Source organism: Orbicella franksi, chromosome 1 (genome assembly GCF_964199315.1).
Source record: "Orbicella franksi chromosome 1, jaOrbFran1.1, whole genome shotgun sequence".
NCBI classification, from domain to species: Eukaryota; Metazoa; Cnidaria; class Anthozoa; order Scleractinia; family Merulinidae; genus Orbicella; species Orbicella franksi.
In genome coordinates, this window is record NC_138145.1 from 5,052,102 (window position 1) to 5,074,511 (window position 22,410).

General features: G+C 45.0%; 2 non-coding genes and 2 pseudogenes across 2 annotated transcripts; 3 read left to right on the forward strand and 1 right to left on the reverse strand.

Annotated features, from left to right (window-relative positions):
- The first annotated feature begins 245 nt into the window (after positions 1 to 245).
- Positions 246 to 1,575, forward strand: LOC145486828 (uncharacterized; annotated as a pseudogene).
- Positions 1,576 to 15,029: 13,454 nt separating this feature from the next.
- Positions 15,030 to 15,193, forward strand: LOC145465781 (U1 spliceosomal RNA). Its single transcript, XR_014041698.1, has one exon. It is a non-coding gene; the product is annotated as a U1 spliceosomal RNA (small nuclear RNA).
- An 884-nt stretch (positions 15,194 to 16,077) lies between these two features.
- Positions 16,078 to 16,196, reverse strand: LOC145465193 (5S ribosomal RNA). The gene has a single exon (XR_014041536.1). It is a non-coding gene; the product is annotated as a 5S ribosomal RNA (ribosomal RNA).
- Positions 16,197 to 21,761: 5,565 nt separating this feature from the next.
- On the forward strand, positions 21,762 to 21,939 carry LOC145466367 (U2 spliceosomal RNA; annotated as a pseudogene).
- Positions 21,940 to 22,410: the final 471 nt, after the last annotated feature.

Below are 22,410 nucleotides of genomic sequence, written 5' to 3' on the forward strand. Positions count from 1 at the left end.
AGGCAGGGCTGTCCCCTGTCTCCTCTTCTTTATGTTCTCGTGTCCGAGGTTCTTACAGCTAATATCCGTTGCAACCCTCGTATTCCTGGTCTGTCTCCCTGGTTTGCCTCCGTTGTCCCCCATTTCCCAATACACTGACGACACATCGCTTATTTTGACATCTGATGATTCCATCAAGGCCTCCTTTGAAGTGTATTCTCTTTTTGAGAAAGGTTCTGGCTCTAAACTTAATCAGTCTAAGTCCAAGGGTCTCTGGCTTGGTAGCTGGTCTGGTCGCATTGACCCTCCAGTTGCTCTGGATTGGAGCTCTGTCAAAATTAAAGCCCTTGGGGTTTTTGTTGGTGTTGTGAATCTTGAGGAAGATAACTGGCGGCCTCGCATCACTGCGGTTGACAATGTTCTTAAGTCTTGGCGTGCTCGCTCCTTGTCTTTCCGTGGCAAGTCTCTTGTCATCAATGCCTTGGCCCTCTCTCGGATCTGGTACGTGGCCTCTTTGATTCACATGCCACCTTGGGTCCTGAGAGAGCTCTCTGCCTTGGTGTTTTCTTTTTTCTGGAGCGGTAAGCGCGAATTGGTTTCTCGCTCGGCAGTCATTCAATCTCCTTTGCTTGGTGGTTTTTCTGTTGTTGACATTAAATTCAAAGTCTGGTCCCTACTTGGTCAATGGGTTAAGCGCTTTGCCTCTTCTCCTTCTGGCTGGGTGTCCTTCATGTCCTTTTGGTTTAAGTCTTGTTTTGATGCTTCCCCTGCTGAAGTCTTTTCTGACCCTTTTTCCTTTACCTCGAGTCTCCTGCCGCCTTTCTATAAGTCGCTCCTGATTGTGTGGCAGAGTCTTGATGGTTCGTTTTCGGTGTCTCGCCGTTCCTTGGTTTTTTGCTCTCTCTGTCCTCATTTTTGTACTCCTGTTTCTTATATGACCACAAATCCTGTTCTTTGTACCTCCTCTCTGAGAACGTTGTTCAACCGCATTGTGTTGTGAAGTTTGCGTCCACCTTTGGTGTCCTTTATTGGTCTACCACGTGGTGCTCTCTCACTTTTTTTGATCCCGATCGCCAGGTAATTGACCTTAATTGGAAGATTGCTCATGGCGTTCTTTACACCGCGCAGCGTCTTGTTTCTTTTGGTTTGCCAGTCCCTCTGTCTTGTTTTCGTGGTGCTCCCATTGAGTCCCTTGAGCATTTGTTCTTCTTTTGTCCTCTCACTCAGAGTGTTTTGTCTTGGCTTCAGTCTCTTATGTTTAGTTTCTCCCCTATGTGCCCTGTTATTCTTCGTCGCCACGTTCTCTTTGGTTTTAACTCTGATGAGTTGCGTGCTACTCCTCCCGTCTTTGTTTATCTTCTTAATGTTTGTAAGTTCGCTATCTGGCAATCCCGGAATGATCACCGCTTTCGTGACATTCCTCCGGGCGCTGCGACTGTGATCATCAAGGTGAAAACTCATGTGCATTTCATCCTTCCGCTGTTTTTGAAACGTTTCAAGTCCACCCGTCGACAGTGTTATTTCCATTGTCAATGGGGTGCTCACGGTGTAGTTGCTTCTGTGGCTGCTGGTCAGCTTACTCTCAGCTTGTAGTTCTTGCTTGGCCCTATTCTGGGTGTATCTGTTTAGTGTGGCTCTCTTTGCATGGTCCTAATCTGGACATTTTTTGTTTTGTGTCCTCTTGTACTGGGTCTCCTTAGGTGGTGTACTGTACTGAGGCTTGTGTCCTGTTCTGTTATGTATTGTCTCTCCTGTTTTATTTGTTATGTGTGTGGGGTTTTCGGTTTGGGAATTTTTGGAAAAGGTAGGCAGGGTTTGATTCCCCGGCGAAGTTGGCGAACTGGCTACATTTGTAGGTGTTCCCTACCTTAGGTACACCCATTAGTGTTGGACTTGCACTGTATCCACGCTATGGATGAGGCTGTCAGTTGGCGGGCATTGCACTTCCCACAAGGGAGCCCGGCTGTCTACCTTAAATACAAAAAACTTACCTGACGCTTTGGAGTATGGCTGAAGGCCCTACCATTGTGGTAGTCTGAGGTCCTTTTCTTCCACCTGCTTAGTAAGTTTTGCCAGATTTTTTCTGGTTTTCGGCATTTTCTTGGCTGTGTTTGTGGGCGCCATCATTCCTTTGGGCTTCTTGTTCGTTTAGTTTTTTGGTCACCCATCCAGCTGTCAAGTCAAGCCGGGTCACCCATCCATTTGGGTGCCTCGCCCATCCGGGCTTAACTTCGTTTGTTTGGTGAGTTTTTTCTCTTTTTCTCCTTGTCTTTTTTCTTGTGGCCTTTCGGCCTCAGGCTCTGCCCTTTGTGTTTATTAGTATCATGGCTGGTCGTGTGGCTAGGCCTAATACTTTAGTTATTCAGTGCCCCAATCAGATTGAATCTATGTCTGAGCATGATTTCATGGTCGAGCTGTTCAAGTCAATCCCGAAATCCGTGATCCATGCTTGTCAGTTCCTTCCCAAAAACTATGTCCGGGTTACTTTTAAGGACAAGGCCTCTCGTGATCTTGCCTTAATCAAGGGAGTTTCTGTTCTTGGCTTTCAGCTCAACGTTTTTGAGGCTGATCCCAAAGCTTCTCTTGTGTATTGTTATTTGGTCCCGGTCGAAGTGTCAACTGATTCAATCCGTCATGCCCTGTCTGCTTATGGTCAGGTTCTGGAGTGTCAGCATCAGGTCCATCCTGCCTTCAAGGATATTGAGTCGGGTGTCCGGATTGTGCGTGTCAAGTTGACATCCCAAATCCCAGAGGTCATCCGTATCCTTAATTTCCCGTGTAAGATCTATTATCGTGGCCAGTCAAAGTCTTGTCGTTCCTGTCGGAAGACTGGCCATCAGGCTAAGGATGGCCTGTTTAAAGATAAGTGTTTTCGTTGTGGTTCGGCTGATCATCAGGCGAGGAACTGCACCAATGCCGGGAATGTCCCTCCGGCTTCTGCCGCTTCTGGCCCTGATGCTCCTGCCGCACCTGGTCCGCAGCCTTCAGCTGCACCTGGCTCCCATCCTCCAGCTGCACCTGACCCACATCCTGCTGCACCTGGCCAACATCCTCCTACACTTCCTATGTCACTTGCCCCTGAATCTTCTGGTTCTGGTCTGCCTTCTGGTGCCTCCCAGGAAGCTGCCCCCAGTGCCCCCACTCATGTTCCGTCTGTTCCATCTGAGGTCCCGCAGCCGTCTCAGCAGCCCCCTCCTGCCCCTTTGCAGAACCCTTTGGTTGCTGGCCTTACTCTGGTTCCGGATTTGCCACTCCCGTGTTCCGGCATGCCTCCTCTGGAGGATCTTCCGCCTGGTGCTAAGGCCCCCACTACGGCTGGTGCCCTCGACTGGCATGGTTTTTTGGTTCACCGTCCTCCTCAGCCTGATACCTTTATCCCGAAGCCATGTTTTTTGTCTCCTGATGCCTCCTCCCATGCCTCTGGTCCTAGTTTAGTTAATAATATGGTAGGGAACCAAAAGTGTTCCAGTATATCTGATGTAGGGAACCAAAAGTGTTCCAGTGTCTCTAATGTAGTAGGGAACCAAAAGTGTTCCACTAAACCTAATGTAGTAGGGAGTCAAAAGAGCTCCACTAATGGTACTGTAGTGGGCCAAAGTAGCCCTCCTCTAACTTACTCTGGTGTGGTTGGCCAAATTCCAAATTCTACTTCTCCAAATTCTAATCTTCCAAATTCAAGTTCTCCAAATTCTGCCCAAAGTTCTGTCCAGAACTCTGGTTCAATTCCTGATGTCCAAATTACTGGTTCTAATTCTGTTCCTCCTGTGGATTCTGAGATGGCCAGTGCTGAGGATTCTTTAGGGGAGTCTGCTGAGCTTTCTCCTGAGGACTTTCAGACTCTTAGGAAGCTCCTCTCTCCTGCTAATGTTAAGAGGATTGGTCTGGGTCGTCTTCCTGGCAATCAAGGTCTAAAGTCTAAGGGCCGGAAGCACAAATGATTTCTTTCTTTATGGCGGTCAAATTTGTTCTTGTTTTTGTGATGGCTTTGTTTGTCACAATTAATGTCAATGGGCTCCGTGACCCGGTCAAGCCGTTATCCTTTTGTCGTTGGTTGTCTGGCTTTAATTTTGCTGTTGTTTGTCTGCAAGAGTTGCACTGTGTGTCGGGGGATGAGGTCAAGTCTTGGCTCCCGTCTTTCTCTGTTGTTTCGTCTGTTGGGTCTAACAAGTCCTGTGGCGTTGCGGTTCTTTTCAAACCTACTTTTTCACTTGTTGACGCTGTCAGTGACTCGTCTGGTCATTTTGTTCGTGCTCGTGTGTTGCGGACAGGGGCAACTTTTGATGTGGTGTCGCTGTATGCACCCAATTTGCGGTGTGACCGTTTGTTATTCCCTCCGTCTTTACTTCCTTCCTTGGATCCTGGTGTCCCCACTCTTCTCTGTGGTGACTTCAATTCCGTCATGGACCCTTGTCATGATCGCAGGAATGCTGGTGCTGTGTCGGTGACTGACACCCCGGATGTCCTGGTTTCTTTGTTTCGGGATATCTCCTGTGTTGATGTTTGGCGGTCATGTCACCCAACCAAGCAAGCTTTTACTTGGCTCCATCCTGATGGCACTTCTGCCTCCAGGATTGATCTTGTTGGTTGCCCTGTTTCTTGGTTGTCGTCAGTTTCCTCCTGTGATATTTTTGCCTGTCCTGTTTCTAATCATTCTGCTGTCTCCTTATCTTTGAAGTCCCTCCCTGATGCCGTCCCTCGTGGACCTGGCGTTTGGAAGCTCAATACTTCTATCTTGGCGGAACCCGATTATGTTGGTGAGGTTTCAGCCTTTTGGTCTTCTTGGCAGTGTGCTAGAGACTCGTTCTCTTCGCTTCTGGATTGGTGGGATTTGGGAAAGGCACGTATCAAATCCCTGTTCCTTGATTACTGTCGCCATCGCTCCGCTAAAAAGAAAGAGTGGTCCAAATTGTTATCTGAGAAGGTGGCAAGTTTGAAATCTTTTGTTGACCAGGGCCATGTTTCTGCTCTATCTGACTATAGGGAAGCGCTTTCCAATCTTCAGGAGTTCTCCCTTGATCAGGCCCGTGGTGCGCAGGTTCGCTCACGTGCTAGGTGGGTTGAGGAGGGTGAGTCATAGACTGCCTACTTCTTCCGTCTTGAGAAGAAGCGCAAGGCGGAAAGCACCAGCTCCTCTCTCAAAGTTGGTGACCGCTCTGTTACCTCTACTGAGGATCTTCTGGCTGCTGCCGCTGATTTCTATAAGAATTTGTATAGCTCTTGTGAGACGGATCCAGTTGTCCAGGAGTAGTTACTCTCCAATCTCTCCTTATCTCTTTCTCCTGAGGAGGCTGACCTGTGCGAAGGTGATCTGACGGTCCCTGAGTGCCTCCAGGCTGTACAGGGCATGGCTAAAGGCAAGACGCCTGGCCTTGATGGCCTGCCTGCTGCGTTCTTGTCTTTTGGTCCATTTTGGGCTCTGATCTGGTTGATGTCTTAAACTGTGTTTTCGTCTTGGGTTTCTATCCATGTCTCAGCGTCGTGGTCTTATTAACCTTGTTTTTAAAGCTGATGACCGGTCCTTGCTCAAGAACTGGCGCCCTATTTCTCTGTTGTGCATTGATTATAAAATTGGTTCTTGTGCTATTGCTGATCGCCTCCTGCGTGTTATCGATAGAGTTGTCTCCAGATCAAACGGCTGGCGTTCCTGGCCGGTTCATTGGTGAGAATGTTGCCTATGTTCATGATGCCATCCAGTATGCCTCTTTGAAAGATCTACCCTTGGCAGTTCTTACCCTTGATCAGGAGAAGGTGTTCGACCGAGTTGAATGGGAGTTTTTATTTTGCATTCTTGAACGTTTGGGTTTTGGCCCTTCGTTCTGTAAGTGGGTGCAGACCTTGTATACCGGTGTCCAGAGTTCAGTCATTGTTAATGGCTATCTGTCTGAGTTTTTTAGTCTGCAGAGAGGAGTTCGTCAGGGTTGTCCCCTTTCCCCTCTTCTTTATGTCTTGGTTGCTGAGACTTTGGCTGCCACCCTCAAAGCTTGCCCGAGGATTAAAGGTCTGTCGCTCCCAGCTCCTCTGCCTTCTCCTAGTTTTCTTTCTCAGTATGCTGATGACACCTCCATCCTTGTCACTACTGATGATTCCATCTTGGCTGTTTTCGATGTCTTTGATCGTTACGAGCTTGGGTCTGGTGCCCACCTTAACCTTAAGAAGTGCAAAGGTTTATGGGTGGGGGCATGGCGGAATCGTGTGTCGGGTCCTGTCAATATCCAGTGGTCTGCTGTTAAACTTTGCTGTCTTGGCTCTTTTGTGGGTCCGGGTGATGTCTCATGACAACTGCGATTCCCGGATCCAGTCTCTTAAAAACCTACTGTTCACCTGGCGCCAGTGTTCCCTCACCTTTCAAGGTAGGGCTCTGGTTATCAATGCGTTGGCTCTCTCTGGCCTTTGGTATCTTGGTTCTGTCATGTCCCCTCCAGATTGGGTAATCTCTGCCATCAATGCTGAGATCTTTTCCTTCTTTTGGTCGGGGAAGAAAGATAAGGTTTCCCGCTGTGTAGTTTGTCAGCCGAAGTCTGAGGGTGGTTTTGGTGTAGTTTTTTTTTCTTTATTGAAACAAATTGATTTTAATACAGCAAATTAGTTACTTATCTACATAATTATAATAACAACTAATATTACTAATACTAATAATATAATACAACTAATTAGTACTAATAATACTACTGCAGCTAATGTTATTACAACACTAACAACACCAATATCACTAACAATAGACGGTAACCAAAAAAAAATTCCAACAAACTATAACTAAATATTTACAAAATATAATGTAAATAACATATTAATTAGTGTTACATAGGTCAACATACAGAAAGTGAATGCATATTAACACCTTTAAATAATTAAGCTTTTACAAGAGGCGACACTATCCGTTTAGCTTCAAACAAATCCTTTGTTTTTTTACTATGCAGACTTACATATTTTTCCGTTTCATATTTTACAGCAATTTTCTTTTTAAATCCATATATATTTGGAAGAATTTGACTTCTTCTACAATCCCATAAGTACAATTTCCCAATTATAATTAGATAGTTTAGCAGCTTAGCAGAAGGGGAGTTTTGTGGTATCATTCCAACTAAAACATCTTGCAACGAAAGTCGAATGTTTTCCTTTAAAAGTTGGTGCCAGAATACTTCGAAGTCACGCCAGAAATCTATCGAGTAAGGACAGAGATACAGGAAGTGATATAGCGTTTCTGGCTCAGATGAACAAAATGAGCACGAGTCGTTCATTTTAAAGCCAATTTTGTAAAGTTTAGCATTAGTGTAAAGAATGGAGTTAAGAATTTTGTATTGAAATGCCTTAACATATGCTTCAAGAGCAACACTATGCGGGATCGTAAAAATTTGTTTAACTTCCTCGAGTGTAAAATGAAATTCATTTTGCAGCTTGTTTACAATAGTTGGAAAAAGAGCCTTTCTGCTTACAAGTAAAGTATAATAGTCTTTAGATTTCTTCTTTGTCACATCAAATATATTTTCGTCAATTTTTAGAGAAAGTTCACCTGTTGTTGATTTATGAGTACTATTTTTTAAAATGGAAGGAATGGAGTGTCGAAGACCAGCCCAAACTAAAAAATTAGTTTTCGAAATCCTGTTAGAAACTAGGGAAAAGGAATCTTTGTTACTTAAATCAAAGGATAGATCGCTGATATGAACTACACCAGCTTCGAAATAGCTTTTATAATAAACTGTTTTACTATTAATGAGTATTTGTTTGTTATTCCAAACAATATAACGCCAGTTTTTTTCTGCACAGAACATATCTCTAAATTCTGACCACCACTGCAGTAATTCTAGATAGAATAGAGAAATATTCAGTGGAAGGATGCTAACATCATAGTTGCAATGAAACAAGAAAAGGCCGCCGAAGCGTTCTAGGTGATATGTCAGATACCTTTTCCAGGTGCCATCATTTGAGCTAACTATTCGTTTTAGCCATGCCAATCAAAGCGATATTATCATGGTATCAAAATCAATCATCTTTAATCCTCCGTTGTGGTGCTCCCTTAGAGACTGCGGGGCCATTTGTTTTTCGAGTGCCCTTTGGCCCAGAGTGTGTTGGCTTGAGTGCAGTCTTTCTTAGTCCTTGCTGTCCCGTCTGCTCTGTCACTGTGTCTTCGTCATGTACTGTTTGGGTTTGACACCGCTGAGTCCACCGTTATCCCTCTGGTTTTCTATTTGATCAACCTGGCTAAACATCGCATCTGGTTGGCGCGTAACGATTTCTGTTTTAGGAACCAGCTTCCCTCTGCAGTTGAGGTCATTGCAGCGGTTCGCTCCCAGGCCTGTTTTATTCTAAAACTCTGGTTTCCTAAGTGTGCGCGTCGCTTTTTCATTAAACAGTGGGGTGCTTCTGGTGTCATTGCTTGTTTCTGGTGATGAGGTTCAGTTTAATTCCTAACTTGTAGTCTGCTTGTCAGACTCCGCTGCCTGTTTCAATTGTTTGTTCCCATTTAAATCCAAAAATCACAAAATTATCTATGTACGTTCTGTGTATTGTCTCCTGTTTTTTCTTCTTTTTTATGTTCCATGTCGAGATTCACCTCTGGGCTGGGTGTCTCTCCTATCCCTCCTATTGTTTTGTCTGTGTATTTGTCTTTGTTTAGTCTAAGTGTGTAATCTTGCCTGGGGAGAGGCTGGGTTCAATTCCCGGGCGACTTTTCATGACGTGGGCGTCCCTCTCCTTGGTTTGCACGTGTTGGCATTGCACTCCGCCTTCACCTGCTCTCCACAAAAAAAAAAACTTACCTGACGCGGGAGGTACTGTGATCAAGGAGGCAGACTTGACAGACTTTATGCTGGTCTTTTGAGCTAACCTAGGGTAAGGGGCGTCTTTGCGTCTTATCTCTGTTTTTTCTTCTTTGCTCGACTCCGTTTTCGGCCGAGAGCTTTTTCTTTTACACTCAATTGTGCCAGTTTTCTAGCCGTTGCGTGTTTTTGCCTTTTGTTAAGCTCGGTCACCCATCCGGCTGGGCGGGCCTTCTTTGTTAAGCTTGGTCACCCATCCAGCTTAACTTCTGTTTTTTCCCTATTTTGTGTGTGGCTCTTTTTGAGTGGATCTTTTTGAATTCACTTTTGTGCACTTCGCACTTTCCTGTGCCTTGTGTCTCTTGCTTTAATTTTATTGTGGCCAGGCTTGTCCTGTTGTCCAAATTTATCTTCCAAATTCTCATATTTTTTGCTGTAATTTTATTGTACCCAGGCAATAGTCCTGTAGACCAAATTCTTTTTTCTTGTAATAGTATTTATTGCAGTCGGGTAAAATCCCACTACCGTATTTAAATAATAATTAATTCTCCCTTATACATTACCATCCGTTGCACTTAATTCTATTGTAGCCAGGCTAAAGTCCTGTTGCCTAAATTTGTTTTCCTAACTTTTTGTAGTCTAATTATCTAGTTATATATTTGTAGCTGGGTAAATTCCCGTGGTAATTTTATTATAGCCAGGCAATAGTCCTGTTGTCTAAATTCTTTTTCTCTTTAATAGTATTTATTGTAGTCAGGTAAAATTCCCGTTAACGTATCTAAATATTAATTAATTCTCACTTATTTATTGCTATGCGCTGCGCTTAATTCTATTGTAGCCAGGCTAAAGTCCTGTTGTAGTTTTATTACTTAAGTAATACTTTTGTAGCCGGGTAAATTCCCGTAGTTTTTTCCAATTTATCCTTTTTGCCGTGTGCACTTAATTTTATTGTAGCAAGGCAATAGTCCTGTTGTCTAAATTTGTTTCCTCTTGTTAAATTTGCTGTTGGTCCATTATGCGTGAACACCGCAAAACCGTCAACATTCATTGCGGCAAAAAGCTCTCGGGCAAATCCCAGGATGAAATCTTGACTGCCATCCTTCAAAAATATCAAAATGTTGTGGCAGTCCACCAGAACCTTGACGTCATCCACGTCACTTTCAAAGAGGAGCAGGCCCTCACCGCTCTACATGAAAAGGGTGCGAGGCTTTTCGGCTTGTGGTGTAGGATGGACGGGGGTCCTCCCACCACCATCGTCCACCTCTTTGATTACCCATATGAGGATCCTGCTGAGGACATCTCTGCCTTCTTTGCTGGCTATGGTGTTGTTAAGGGTGTTCGTCACCAAAAATATTTACGAAATGGTGACATTGCCACTGGCACGAGGCTGATTGACATTGTTTTGTCTAAAACTCCTCCCAGAGTGGCTGTTATTAATGGCTCTACTTGTCGGGTTTGGTACCGTGGCCAACCATAAGTCGTTAAACTGCCCATGTAAGAATAAATGCCGCCTTTGCGGACAGGAGGGTCATTTCGCTAGAAATTGCCCTAATCCTTGGGGCCTTAACGTTGCTTCTGACGTTTCTGGGGGTGGTTCATCTGGTGCTCCCGCTAATGGTGGAGCTAGGGTGGCCCCCCTGTGGATGGTCCAACTTCTTCTGGTACCACTGCTAATGGTGAGACTCAGGTGGTCCCCCCTGTGGGTGACCTAAATTCTTCTGGTGTTTCCGCTAATGACAGGAGTCCCTCGGGAGATCAAAATCCTCTTAGTGCTCCTGTTAATGGTGAGGGCTCTTCAGGTGCCCAAATTTCTTCTGGTGCTCCCACCAACGATGGGGCCCAATCGGGTTCTCCCGATGTTGCTGGCTCCTCCAGTCATTTAGCTTCTCCTCGGGTCGCCCCTTCCGAGGGGTCTGTTGACTCTCTGGTTGGTTCTCATCAGCCGGCCCCTGTTACTCAGCCTTGCTCTAGCCATTCGCTGGCTCCTCAGGAAGAGGCTGCTCCTCCCTCTCAACAAACTGATGTGGAGGAAATTTTTGTGGATGCGTCAGATGGCTCTGACATTGAAGGATTTACTGAGGATGTGCCCTCCCTCTCCTCCTCTCAAGCTATCTCTGAGTTCTCTCAGAGCCAAAGTATTCTTAGCGGTGTCCAAAATGTTAAAAATGGTAGTGTTACTGGTGATGTCGTAGTCTCCGATGTCGTCGAAGTGTTACAATCTTCGGATTTGCATTCTAAAGCTGATGTCGACTCAATGGATCAATCTTTGACATCGCTTAAATGCAGCAGTTCCAGAGAGCCCTCGTCTAAAAAGAAGTACAGGACTGTTTCTGCCTCCCCCCCATGGTGGTGGGCGGCACCGTGGTCTGCCGATGGTTTTGCGGGATCGTCCCACTTAGGGCTGATCTCCCTTCTTGACACTGTTTTTTGTTCGTAGTTGATGTTTTTCTTTATTTACCCATTTGTCATTGCGTCCTTTTTAACTCTTAATACCAATGGGTTGCGGGACGCGAATAAGAGGATGGCTCTGCTTCATTGGCTTAGCCATTTGTCTTTGGACTTCGCTTGCCTGCAGGAAACCCATGTCACTTCAATTGCCGAGAGCAATTCCTGGTTTTCTTCTTACGGTTTCTTGTCTGTTGTTTCCCCCAGCTCCTCGCACTCCTGTGGTTCTGTTATTCTCTTCCGGCCTAAATATTTGTTGCTTAATTCTTGTACTGACTCGGATGGTCGTTTTGTTTTGGCTGAATTCCAAGATCGTGATGTAATTTTTCGTGTTGTCTGTGTTTATGCCCCTAACCGGAATCCGGATAGGGATACCTTTTTCAGTTTTGTCTCCTCCAAAGTTGATCCGTCGGTGCCACCCTTGTTTGTGGGGATTTCAATGCGGTTTTTGACCGGTCCATGGATAGGAGGGGTTCCAACGTTTTGGATTATTCTAGGGAAAGCAGTGCTTCCCTTCTTGCCCTTTTTCGTGACTGTGGTGTGGTTGACATTTGGAGATCTTTTCATCCTGCTACCTTTGCTTTCTCTTGGCTTAGGCCAGATGGCACACTGTCATCCAGGATTGACCTCATCGGGTGTCCCTATTCATGGACACATCTCGTGCGGTCTTGTGACATGCTGGCTTGCCCTTATTCCAACCATTGTGCTGTTCTTCTTTCTGTTCTTATTCTGGAACCGATTCCTCGTGGCCCTGGCCACTGGAAGCTCAACACCTCAATCCTTAAGGACGTTGGTTTCAGATCTTCAGTCTCGGATTTCTGGGCTGGGTGGAAAAATATGCAACACTCCTTTTATTCTCTACAATCTTGGTGGGATACAGGTAAAAATCATCTCAAGAGCCTGGCTATCAAAGCTGGTGCCTCAAAATCGAAAGAGCGGAACTCAACTCATAGTTTATTGCAATCTCTGGCTCAACATTTAAAAGCTCAAATTGACAATGGGTGTGTCCCTTCTCAATGTTTATGAGTCCACGTTGTCAACAATCGCATCTCTTGACCATGCTGCTGCTGAGGGTGCCCGCATCAGATCTCGCACCCATTGGGCCGAGGAGGGCGAAGCCTCCACCAGTTACTTTTCTGTTTAGAGAAGAGAAATGCCATTGAGGAATGGTTTTCTGCCATGCAGAATCCTGATGGTTCTATTGTGGCTGATGTTCCTGGCATCTGCGACTCATAGGTCTCCTTTTATTGATTTATTCTCTGCCTGCCCTACCAACTCCGATGTCCAGAATCAGCTCCTAGATAATCTGTCTTCTTTCATTCCTCCTTCGCAAGTCCCCCTTTGTGAAGGCCATCTCACTGTGGAGGAAGCGCAGAAGCCATTGTCAGGCATGGCTAAAGGAAAATCTCCAGGCTCGGATGGCCTCCCGGCTGAATTTTACCTGGCTGTCTGGGATATCTTGGGTCCCGACCTCGTCGAGGTTCTAAATGCTTCCTTTGACTCTGGCCTTCTTCCCTTTTCTCAACAGGGTGCACTTATCTCCCTCATTTTCAAGAAGGGTGATCGAATTTTGCATAAGAATTGGCGCCCTATTAGTCTCTTAAATGTGGACTATAAAATCTGTGCCAGAGCTCTCCCTGGTAGACTCCTGAGAGTTATTCATCATGTCGTGGCCCGTGATCAAACCTGTGGAGTCCCCCAACGTTTCATTGGCGAGAATGTTGCCCTCCTCTGGGATGTGGTTCACTATGCCAACGATGCAGATCTCCTGCTTGCCATCTTGTCTTTAGACCAGGAGAAGGCTTTCGACTGCGTCGATTGGCCCTTCCTCCAGTCTACCCTCTCTCGAATGGGTTTTGGCCCATCTTTCATCAAGTGGGTGGTCCTTTACTCTGACATTTGGAGCTCCATCCTCATCAACGACTACACTTCTCGTTATTTTAAACCTTCTCAGGGAGTTAGACAGGGTTGCCCCCTGTCTCCCCTCCTGTATGTCCTGACAATGGAAGTTCTCGCGGTTAATATCCGGACCCACCTGGCCATCAAGGGCCTTGTGTTGCCTCGTGCTTCTGTGCCTTTGCCGGTCTTATCTTTATACACGGATGACACATCTGTCATTTCATCATCAGATGCTGCTACTGTGGCTGTTTTCGACAGGTATGCCCTCTTCGAGGCCGGTTTTGGAGCTAAATTAAATATGGAGAAGTGCAAAGGCCTTTGGGTTGGTGCTTGGCGTGATCGTGTGGATGCACCGGTACCAATCGAATGGTCTTCCTCCAAGCTAAAAATCCTGGCGGTTTTCATTGGGAATGGTAACGTTGACGCTGCTAACTGGCGCCCTAGAATTGAGGCCGATGAGAACTGCGTTTCGTGATGGCGTTCACGGTCCCTGTCATATAGTGGCAAGGCCCTTGTTATTAATGCTCTCGCTCTGTCAAGGATCTGGTATGTCGCCTCATTGGTGCATCTGCCGCCCTGGGTCCTTGCTGAGCTCAACTCGATTATCTTTAAATTCTTCTGGAGTGGGAAGCGTGACCTTGTGGGTCGCAACGTAGTAATCCATGACCAGTCCAAGGGTGGCTTTAACATGGTCTCTGTTGCTCTTAAAGTTAATGCTCTCTTGGTGCAGTGGATCCGCCGGTATCTGTGCTCCCCAAACAGCTGGGTCTCTCTAATGACCTTCTGGTTTTTTGACCGTTTTGGGATAGACCCCATGAACGTCTTCTCTGCACCCTCAGCTTTCTCTCCTACTGGGCTTCCTCCTTTTTATGCTGCCATGCTGAATGCGTGGAAAACTCTGAATCACTCAGCCTCTCCAAATGGTTTGGTTGTACGCTCTTTGGTCGATAATGTAGACCTCTCGGCATTCTCCTTTTCTTGCAAATCGTGCTACCAGTTGAGTCTCCTTAACCATCCTTGTCGGCCTGACTGTCTTACCAAATTCAGACCTTCCTTTGTTGACCTCGACTAGCCTTCAACCTGGAAATCTGTTTTTCTTGCCCTTGGACAGGCAAGTCATTGATCTCAATTGGAAATTAGCTCATGGCATCTTCTGCACCGCTGAACGGCTATCCTCCTTTGGTTATAACCTGCCCACCAATTGCTTTTGCAGTTATCACATGGAGTCCTCTGAACATCTCTTCTTTTCGTGTCCTCTCGTCCACAGTGGCATTGGCTTTGTTCAGTCTCTGCTCTTTCGGGCCTCCCCCTTGGCTCCCTCCATAACTGTGCGGCACATGCTTTTTTGTTTTAGCAGCGATGAGCTTCTTTGTGTTCCTTGGGTCTTGTCCTACTTACTGAATCTGTAAGTTTTTAGTCTGGTGCCAGCGGAATGACTATCGCTTCCACTCAGTACCACCCAGTGCTCTCAGGCTCCTGCCCTTCTAAAGTCAAAGGCAAATTTCTATTTGCCTCTGTACTTCAAGCAATTCCTTTCCCAGCGGCGTCATCACCTCTTCCATCGGCAATAGAGCGCTAATGGCGTCGTTTGCCGTGTCTCTGGCGGTTTGTTCAAACTGAGTTTTTGAGCGCCTGCCTTTATCTAGAACTTTTTGTTTTCCTCGTTTTTACAACACGTCTCTTTCCCTAGTCCTGGTTGCCTTTGTTGGATGTACTGAGCTAGTGTTTTTTAACCAGTCTTTCTTTTTTCGCTTTTATTGCATGGGTTAATGTTTTAAATTGTGTCTATTGTCTTTTGTCTTTCTATGGTGGGGCGGGGTTACACTCCCCGGCGAAGTTGGCGAGCCAGCCTCGTATGAGGGTGCTCCCCCTCCTTGGCAGTACTTTTATCTATGCCTCTATTGTCGGTGGACATTGCACTGCGTCCATCGTACCGCCTTAAATACAAAAAAACTTACCTGACGCGGGAGGTACTGTGATCAAGGAGGCAGTCCTCTCAAGGCGAGGCCCTTTCATTGCACTTCGATCGGGTTGACCCTTGCGATTACCCCAAATGTGGGTAACTCGAGCGTATAATTTCTGGTAGTGGGGGCCTGGGTTCACGCTTGCCCCTGAAAAAGTGCAAGTGTTGGCCCTGTGAATGGTGGATGGTTAATGATTGACGCTTTGCTTTGTTCGTCAGTTGGCCGGGCCAGGCCGGACGACTGGGCACAGTGAACAACGAAGGAACGTGTCAAGCAAGCCAAGGATTTCCAGCTGCAACTGAAAAGGCGAGTGCGCTGGAACTCCTGTTGTCATGCATCCATGTTGTACTGAACTGAAGGTGGCTTTTCCGATTTGTGTTTGTTTCGGCAGGCGGTCAATCATTGACTCGATCCCCGCCAAGTTTGTTCTCGAAGTAACGTTCGTTGACTTGCAGTATGGAAAGAGCAAAGGACAAGGAAAGTAACAGGAGAAGTGCTGGCCAAACCGTGAGTTGATTTCTACCTTACGATTGTTGTGTTGGTATTTCGTTGACTCAACTAGAAAACAGTCCGAGCCTCCGACATTCTCCAAGTGAAGTCATGAATAGAATTGTTTTGACGGCTCAAATTCATGTCGACCATCAATATGCAACGGCTCACGTGTGTTTTTTTGCTTTGCCGTTGTTGATCGGGCGCATTTCTTTGGGAATTGGCATAGTTTTCCACACTTTTAGCTGCTTGAAAACCGTTCTGGAAGGCAGAATATCATTTTGCTTCGAATTATTTGATGTCACACATGCCAATTTGATGTTATAAATAATCGTTTCCCACGTGAATGTTAGCGTGCGAGACTTAGATTCTAATTTATCCCGCGATCATTTTAAGGGTACTTTTCATGTTTTCTAGCTATCTTTTGAGTCTCCTGAAATGTGTAAAAAGTTATTTGTGCTTTCCAGCCACTGGAATAGGCAAAGTTGGTAGTAAAAGAAAGAAAAAATGAACATATGCAAAATAAAATGGCCGAGAAAATCAAAAGTCTACAACACGGGGTATTCCGATGCGGTCACCCATCCAAGTACTAACCCCGCCCGACAGGGCTTAACTTCGGTGATCGGACGAGAACCGGTGCTTTCCCTGTGGTATGGTCGTAGACAAGAGAAAGTGGTGAATATTTAGTCTTTTGAACGAGCCACCAAAGCAAAAGCAAAGCAATAATACCAACCAGCAATCTTTTAGCAGGAGGGAAAAAAGGTGTTTGATTTCACTCACCCCTGGAGGGACGTTATCAACTTTGCTGCTGATTTTTGTGGACTTGTGCTGTAGAACAAGTGTGTCTACGACGGCAACTTGCTGCATAGCGTCGGCGTACAGTCGGCTCCAGGCCCCTTGGCAACAGCACATCGACCACTATATCTCAAAGGGGGAAACCCTGGACCACCCTCCTAGGAGAGGGAAGTTCCGGTATTGCTTCTCGGCCTTTTGGTTAAGATCAGAGGGCTTGAGATCTTTTTGCTTCTTTTAGCAATCTATCTTTAGTTGAGAATGAGTGAAGAAAGTGTTTCCATTAGTCAATTTACTAACACCGCGGAGAGTGGGGACGTCCCAGATGTGAACCTGGTTGGTGGTAATTTGCGTGAATCGTGGGCAGAGATCACACCTGAGGTAGATGTTCCAGTTTGCGATGTTCTTAGGAATTTGGCTAGTAACGGTTTGAGATTTAAATATGTGCTGTTCCAGAGTGGTAGAGATAAGTCTAGGCTCGTTAAAGATCGCTCGGTTTATTTTGCGGTTGATACGATGGTTACTAGTCAAACTATCCTCTAGGCATTTGACGCTGCTAGTATTGATATTCATGAAATCACTAGCATCCAGAGGAAGGCTTCGAACAAAACCGGTATTGTAACGTTTGACTCGCAGTTAGCGAAAGAAGCAGCGTTGGAGGTCGCGTGTGTCGAGATTGGTGGTTCGACCATTTTCCTGGGTGACTGTGAGAACCGCCTAGTTCTCGTTAAGTTGTATGAAGCGCCGGCGGAGCTGCGGACACGGCTTTAATTGGCCGTTTAAATCACTATGGTCGTGTCTTGAGTTTTAGAAGGGATAAAATAGCGCAGTTTATCGACAACGGTGTGTGAACCGCTCCGATGAGTTTGTCCCGTCATATTCCCTCGACCATCAACCTGGCCGGTGAATTCATCCGTGTGTGGTATTCGAGCCAACCTAAAACGTGTCGCAATTGCAGTTCTGAAGACCACCTCGTCAAGGACTGTTTGTCCATTCGTTGCTTCAATTGTGAACGTCCTGGTCACCGCGCGGAGAACTGCGAGGAACCAGCTAAATGTACCGTTTGTAAGGCCGATGACCATCAACTGGCCGATTGTCCGTTCGTCCTCTATAGTGCCAACGTGGACAGCGGTTTCAAAGAGGATGCTGAGAAAACGGACCACGGAAGGCAGAGGGAGAAACAGAAATTTTATGTAAAAATGGATCAGGCGAAGAACAAACAGCAAGAAACGAAACAAGAACAAGCCCGAATGCAAATGGAGGGTGGGTCATCGCACGAGGCGCGGAATGAATAAGACAAGGGTAGAGAAAGGAACAAAGGTGAAGAACAAAAGGGACGAAGAGAAAAGAGGTGAAAGAGTCCAGGACTCAAGGGAGAAGGCGGAGCGTGATGATAAACATCGGCGACATGAATTGCAGAAAAGTGACGATGAAAGGGATCGAAGAAGATATGAGTCATCCGAGGGAGAAAGGAGAAGAGATCGAGAACACCGAGATCATTACCGCGATTGCGAGTATTCGCGAAAGCACTATAGGCGTGATCGTTCTTCTCGCCGTGATTATTCGGACTATGACGACAACGATACCGGTTGGAGTCGCGTTTCCTACAGGCGTAAACGCCGGTACGATTACTTTCAATTTTCTTTCGTAATGGATAAGCTCAAGATCATTTCCTTGAATGTACGAGGACTCGGGTCCTCTGATAAATCTGCAAAAATCATTCATGAGCTAGCCCTTTTAAATTGTGACATTGTGCTTTTGCAGGAGACACATGTCTCATGCAAAAAACAAGCTGAAAAATATCAAAAGCTTTGGAAGGGCAAGTGTTTTTTGTCCTTTGGGACGGGCAAATCTGCCGGTGTTGGCGTCCTTTTCTCTGAATTTTTCCGGTAAAGTTATTCGTTTTTTAACCGATTCTGACGGCAGGGTTTTGAGCTTATTAATTGATGTTAATGGTTTTAGGCTTAATCTTGTGGATATCTATTCTCCTAATGTCATTTCCGATCGCAAACTTTTTTTCTCCTGTCTGCATGATTATTTTCTTTCCCAAGGCGATTTGGTAATCGGGGGAGATTTCAATTGTGTTGACAATGTTTTGGATAAATTGAATTTTTCTTTTGTTCCTTTTTCCGATGAAAAGCTTCTTTGTTCTTTACGTGCTGATTTCTCACTCACTGACATTTGGCGTACACATAATCTGCGCAGCATTGTTTTTACTTGGTTTAATAGTGATCACACGCAAGCATCTAGAATTGATCACTTTCTCATTGCAAATAGCCTAGTCTCAAAGGCTAGTTGCGATATTTTGCCGTGTGTTTTCTCTGATCACGATTTTGTTAAAATTGAATTTACTGCTAGTTCCTCCAAGCACGGTTCTGGCGTTTGGAGGTTTAATAATTCTTTGCTTTCTGACGCATAATTTCGGAATGTTCTGTCTAAAGCGATTGCCGATTTTAAGCTTAAAATCCCTGATTTCGCTTCCTTGCGAAAGTGGTGGGATAGCTTAAAAATTCAAATTCGTCGGATTAGTATTTTGTATAGCACTCGTAAGCGTAGGGCTGTAAATGCTAGGAGAATCGCCCTTACTAGGCAGCTTGTTCGCACCAAAAATGCCTTGCAATTGAATCATTCTAGTGACTCGAGCGTAATTAGCGATCTTGAAAGTCAGTTGTCTTCCCTAGTCTCAGAGGAGGGCGAGGGCGCTAAGGTTCAGTCTTGTGCACAATGGTTTGAAGAGGGTGAGAACCGACATGCTATTTTTTTCGCCTTGAAAAGAAACATGCTGATGTCAATACTTTTGAATCTCTTTTCGATGTAAATTGCCTTGTTAAAACTTCTCAGAAAGATCTCGAGATTATTTTACTTTTTTTACAAAGACTTGTTTACCAAAGACTCCCTTAATTTCCATATCCAAACTGAAATAATTAACGATCTCGATTTCTCTCTGACTGATATTGAGCATGATTTGTGCGAAGGTTTTTTCACTAAGGATGAGTTGTTTGCCGCCTCGAAAAGTCTTAACACCGGCAAATCGCCAGGGTCTGATTGCCTTTCAACGGAATTTTGTTTGTTTTTGGAATGATCTTGGCGATTCTCTTCTTTCTGTTCTGAATGAGTCCTTTCATGTTGGCTGTCTTGCTGATAGTCAGTACGAGGGTCTCTTACACCTTATTCATAAAAAGGACGATCGGCGTCTTCCGAAAAATTGGCGCCCAATTTCTTTATTGAACACAGATTACAAATTAGCGTCTAAGGTCATTACTGAGCGTTTGAAGAAAGTGATGAGTTCTATCGTCCACCAAGATCAAACGTGTGGTGTTGTGGGCCGCACTATTTTTTCTAATTTGTCTTTGCTTTGTGATGCTCTTGATATGATTGACAAGACTAACGAGCCTGGTATTCTTGTCTCTCTTGAACAGGAAAAGGCCTTTGATTGTGTCGATCATGACTTTATGATGCGTGTTTTGCGGAAGTTCGGCTTTGGCCCTTCCTTCTGCAATTGGATTGAATTATTTTATGCAAAGGCTTTTTCCCGTATAATTGTTAATGGCTCCCTATCTCCCCCTGTTTTTCTTCAGAGGGGTATTAGACAGGGCTGCCTGCTTTCGCCTTTACTTTATGTTTTAGTTTCCGAGGTCTTATCAACTCAAATTTGTAAATGTAAAGATATTGAAGGTTTCCTGCTCCCTGGAGCGGGAGGCCTTCAATAAAAAATTTCACAATACGCTGATGATGCCACTAGTATTTTAAAGTCCGAAAGATCTCTTTGTTCTCTTCTCAAAGTTGTGCATAGGTTTGAACAGGGTTCGTGTGCCAAACTGAACACCTCTAAGTCAGAACCAATGTGGCTTGGGGGATGGCATGCGAGGGGGGATTCCACCTTTGGCCTTAAGTGGGTCAATAAGATGAAAGTTTTGGGCGTCTTTTTTTCCAACGGTTTAGGCAGTGTTGATGACGATAACTGGCAGTCTAAGCTTGATAAACTTAGTTCAGTTTTGAATCTTTGGAAACAGAGAGATCTTTCTTTTGTATGCAGAGCCTTAATCCTTAATGTCCTGGGCGTGAGTCGCCTGTGGCATGTCGCTAAGGTCATTCCTCTGCCCCACTGGGAGCATGACAAATTCAAGTCTATCGTGTGGCCCTTTATTTGGAAGGGAAAAATGGAAAATGTCAGTCGTGATCGTTGTTGTGCGCCCCTAGCATCTGGGGGCCTTAACATTGTTAACTTCGAAGTTAAGTGTGCTAGTTTACGCCTTTCCAATTTTTTAAGTCTTAGGGATGATTTTGGCACCTGTAAGTGGCGTTATCTTGCATGTCATTTCTTAGGTCGTAGATTAACTATTCTTGATTCCCGCTTTTGTTTTCCAAGTAATTTATGTCCTTCTTCGTCTCTTCCTTCTAATTATTACCGTATTTGTTTAGATAGTTTTCGTTTCTTACATCAAAAGGCTGGTACCTTACCTGACGTTTTGACTTGCAAGAATTTGTATCTCTTGCTCCTTGATCCTGTTCGCGTAGCACCCCGGTGCTCTGGTTTTTGAGGCTCTGTAATAGGTCGCCCCATTAACCGCTGGGCCTGGGTGTGGCGTAAATCTAGACTCAAATTAATCGAAAACAAGAAAAACGATATCATTTGGCTTCTAATTCACAGGGTAGTCCGCGTGTGTTATTTGCTTAAATCTTGGGGCTACATTGATGATCATAAGTGTGCGTTATGTAATAGGCCTGAAACAATCGAGCATTGTTTCTTGGAATGTCCCAGAGTTGTAAAAGTCTGGGATCATTTCTCCCCCTCTTTTGTACCTTGCTTGATTCTCCTTTTTGTTTCCCCCATATCGGTGTATTACCCTTTTTCTTGTGACCAGTCTTCTGGTACTTCTCTTTCTGAGTACCTAATAGCGACAATCATCTATTGGTGTTGGTTCGCTAGAAATCGTGCTACTTTTAGACGTTCAATTTTAAATTCCGATGCGATAGTTAACCTTATTAAGAAAGATGTCCAGATTAGAATCCGTAGTAGTCGCGCCGATGCTATGAGGAATTTCTGGTCTTTTAGAAATGCCTTCTGCTCTGTTAACTCAAATGGGGATCTTTCTTTCTTTCCATCTTTATAATTTTCTCTTGTAAATAGTTTCTGCTTATCTTTAGTTTATCATTAGTCCTACTTATTAGGCAGATGCTTACTCCGGGCCCTTGTGGCCTGTGCACTGTTTGCGTCTGCCTGTAAGAGAAAATGGACATTGACATTAATAGATTTATACATCGTAGCTAGCACAATTGAACTCTGTAATATTTAAGTACTCGTTAATTTACTTACCGTTGAACATTTACATTAATAGATTTATACATCATAGCTAACACAATTGCACTCTGTAATATTTAAGTACTTGTTGTAGCTTTAGGATCATGGTCAATTTAAATAAAATCACCTGGTCTCCAGGCTTTTATATTTAAAAAAAAAACTGTTCTTATCAGCTTAATATCTGATACGCTGCTCATTGAGCAGCTCATATATTAAACTGATTTTTGGAACTGGGCTGTGGAAAAGAGGCTTGCCTTGTCCCAGCCACGGGTTGCCTTGGTATAGCACTACCTCCGAGTGTGGCCCACTTCCCCTCGGGGAACAAACCTTCATTGAATCAAAGAAAGAAATCAAAGAAAGCCTCCTCCTGACACTAATGTCTGGCCTTTTCCTCTGTCGGCAGGCACAGACTGAGGAGGGAAGCTACTCTAGAGCTGCCTAGAAGTGAGGCTGGAGGTTCTAGCATGCCCGCAAAGCACTACCACAAGGATATAGAGGTAAGGAGGTTTGCCTTTGACGGCCCCCGCATCAAGAATTTTCATACTTACCTGACGCGGGTTTACCTGAGTTAGTGAAGTGTTGCGGCTCCTTGTGGGACGTTTTCAGTGGAGACGAAGTAGAAGCAAGTCAAGCTCTGGACAAGCAAGGATATTTGGTAACATATAATTACATCCTGATTTGCTCTGTCTTTTCTTGGCTTTTCTCTGTCTTCTCTGGCTGGGTGGCATTTTGATTGCCTGATCACTTTCTCTGGTCTTTTGGCCAGTCTCTTTTCTCTGAGTTT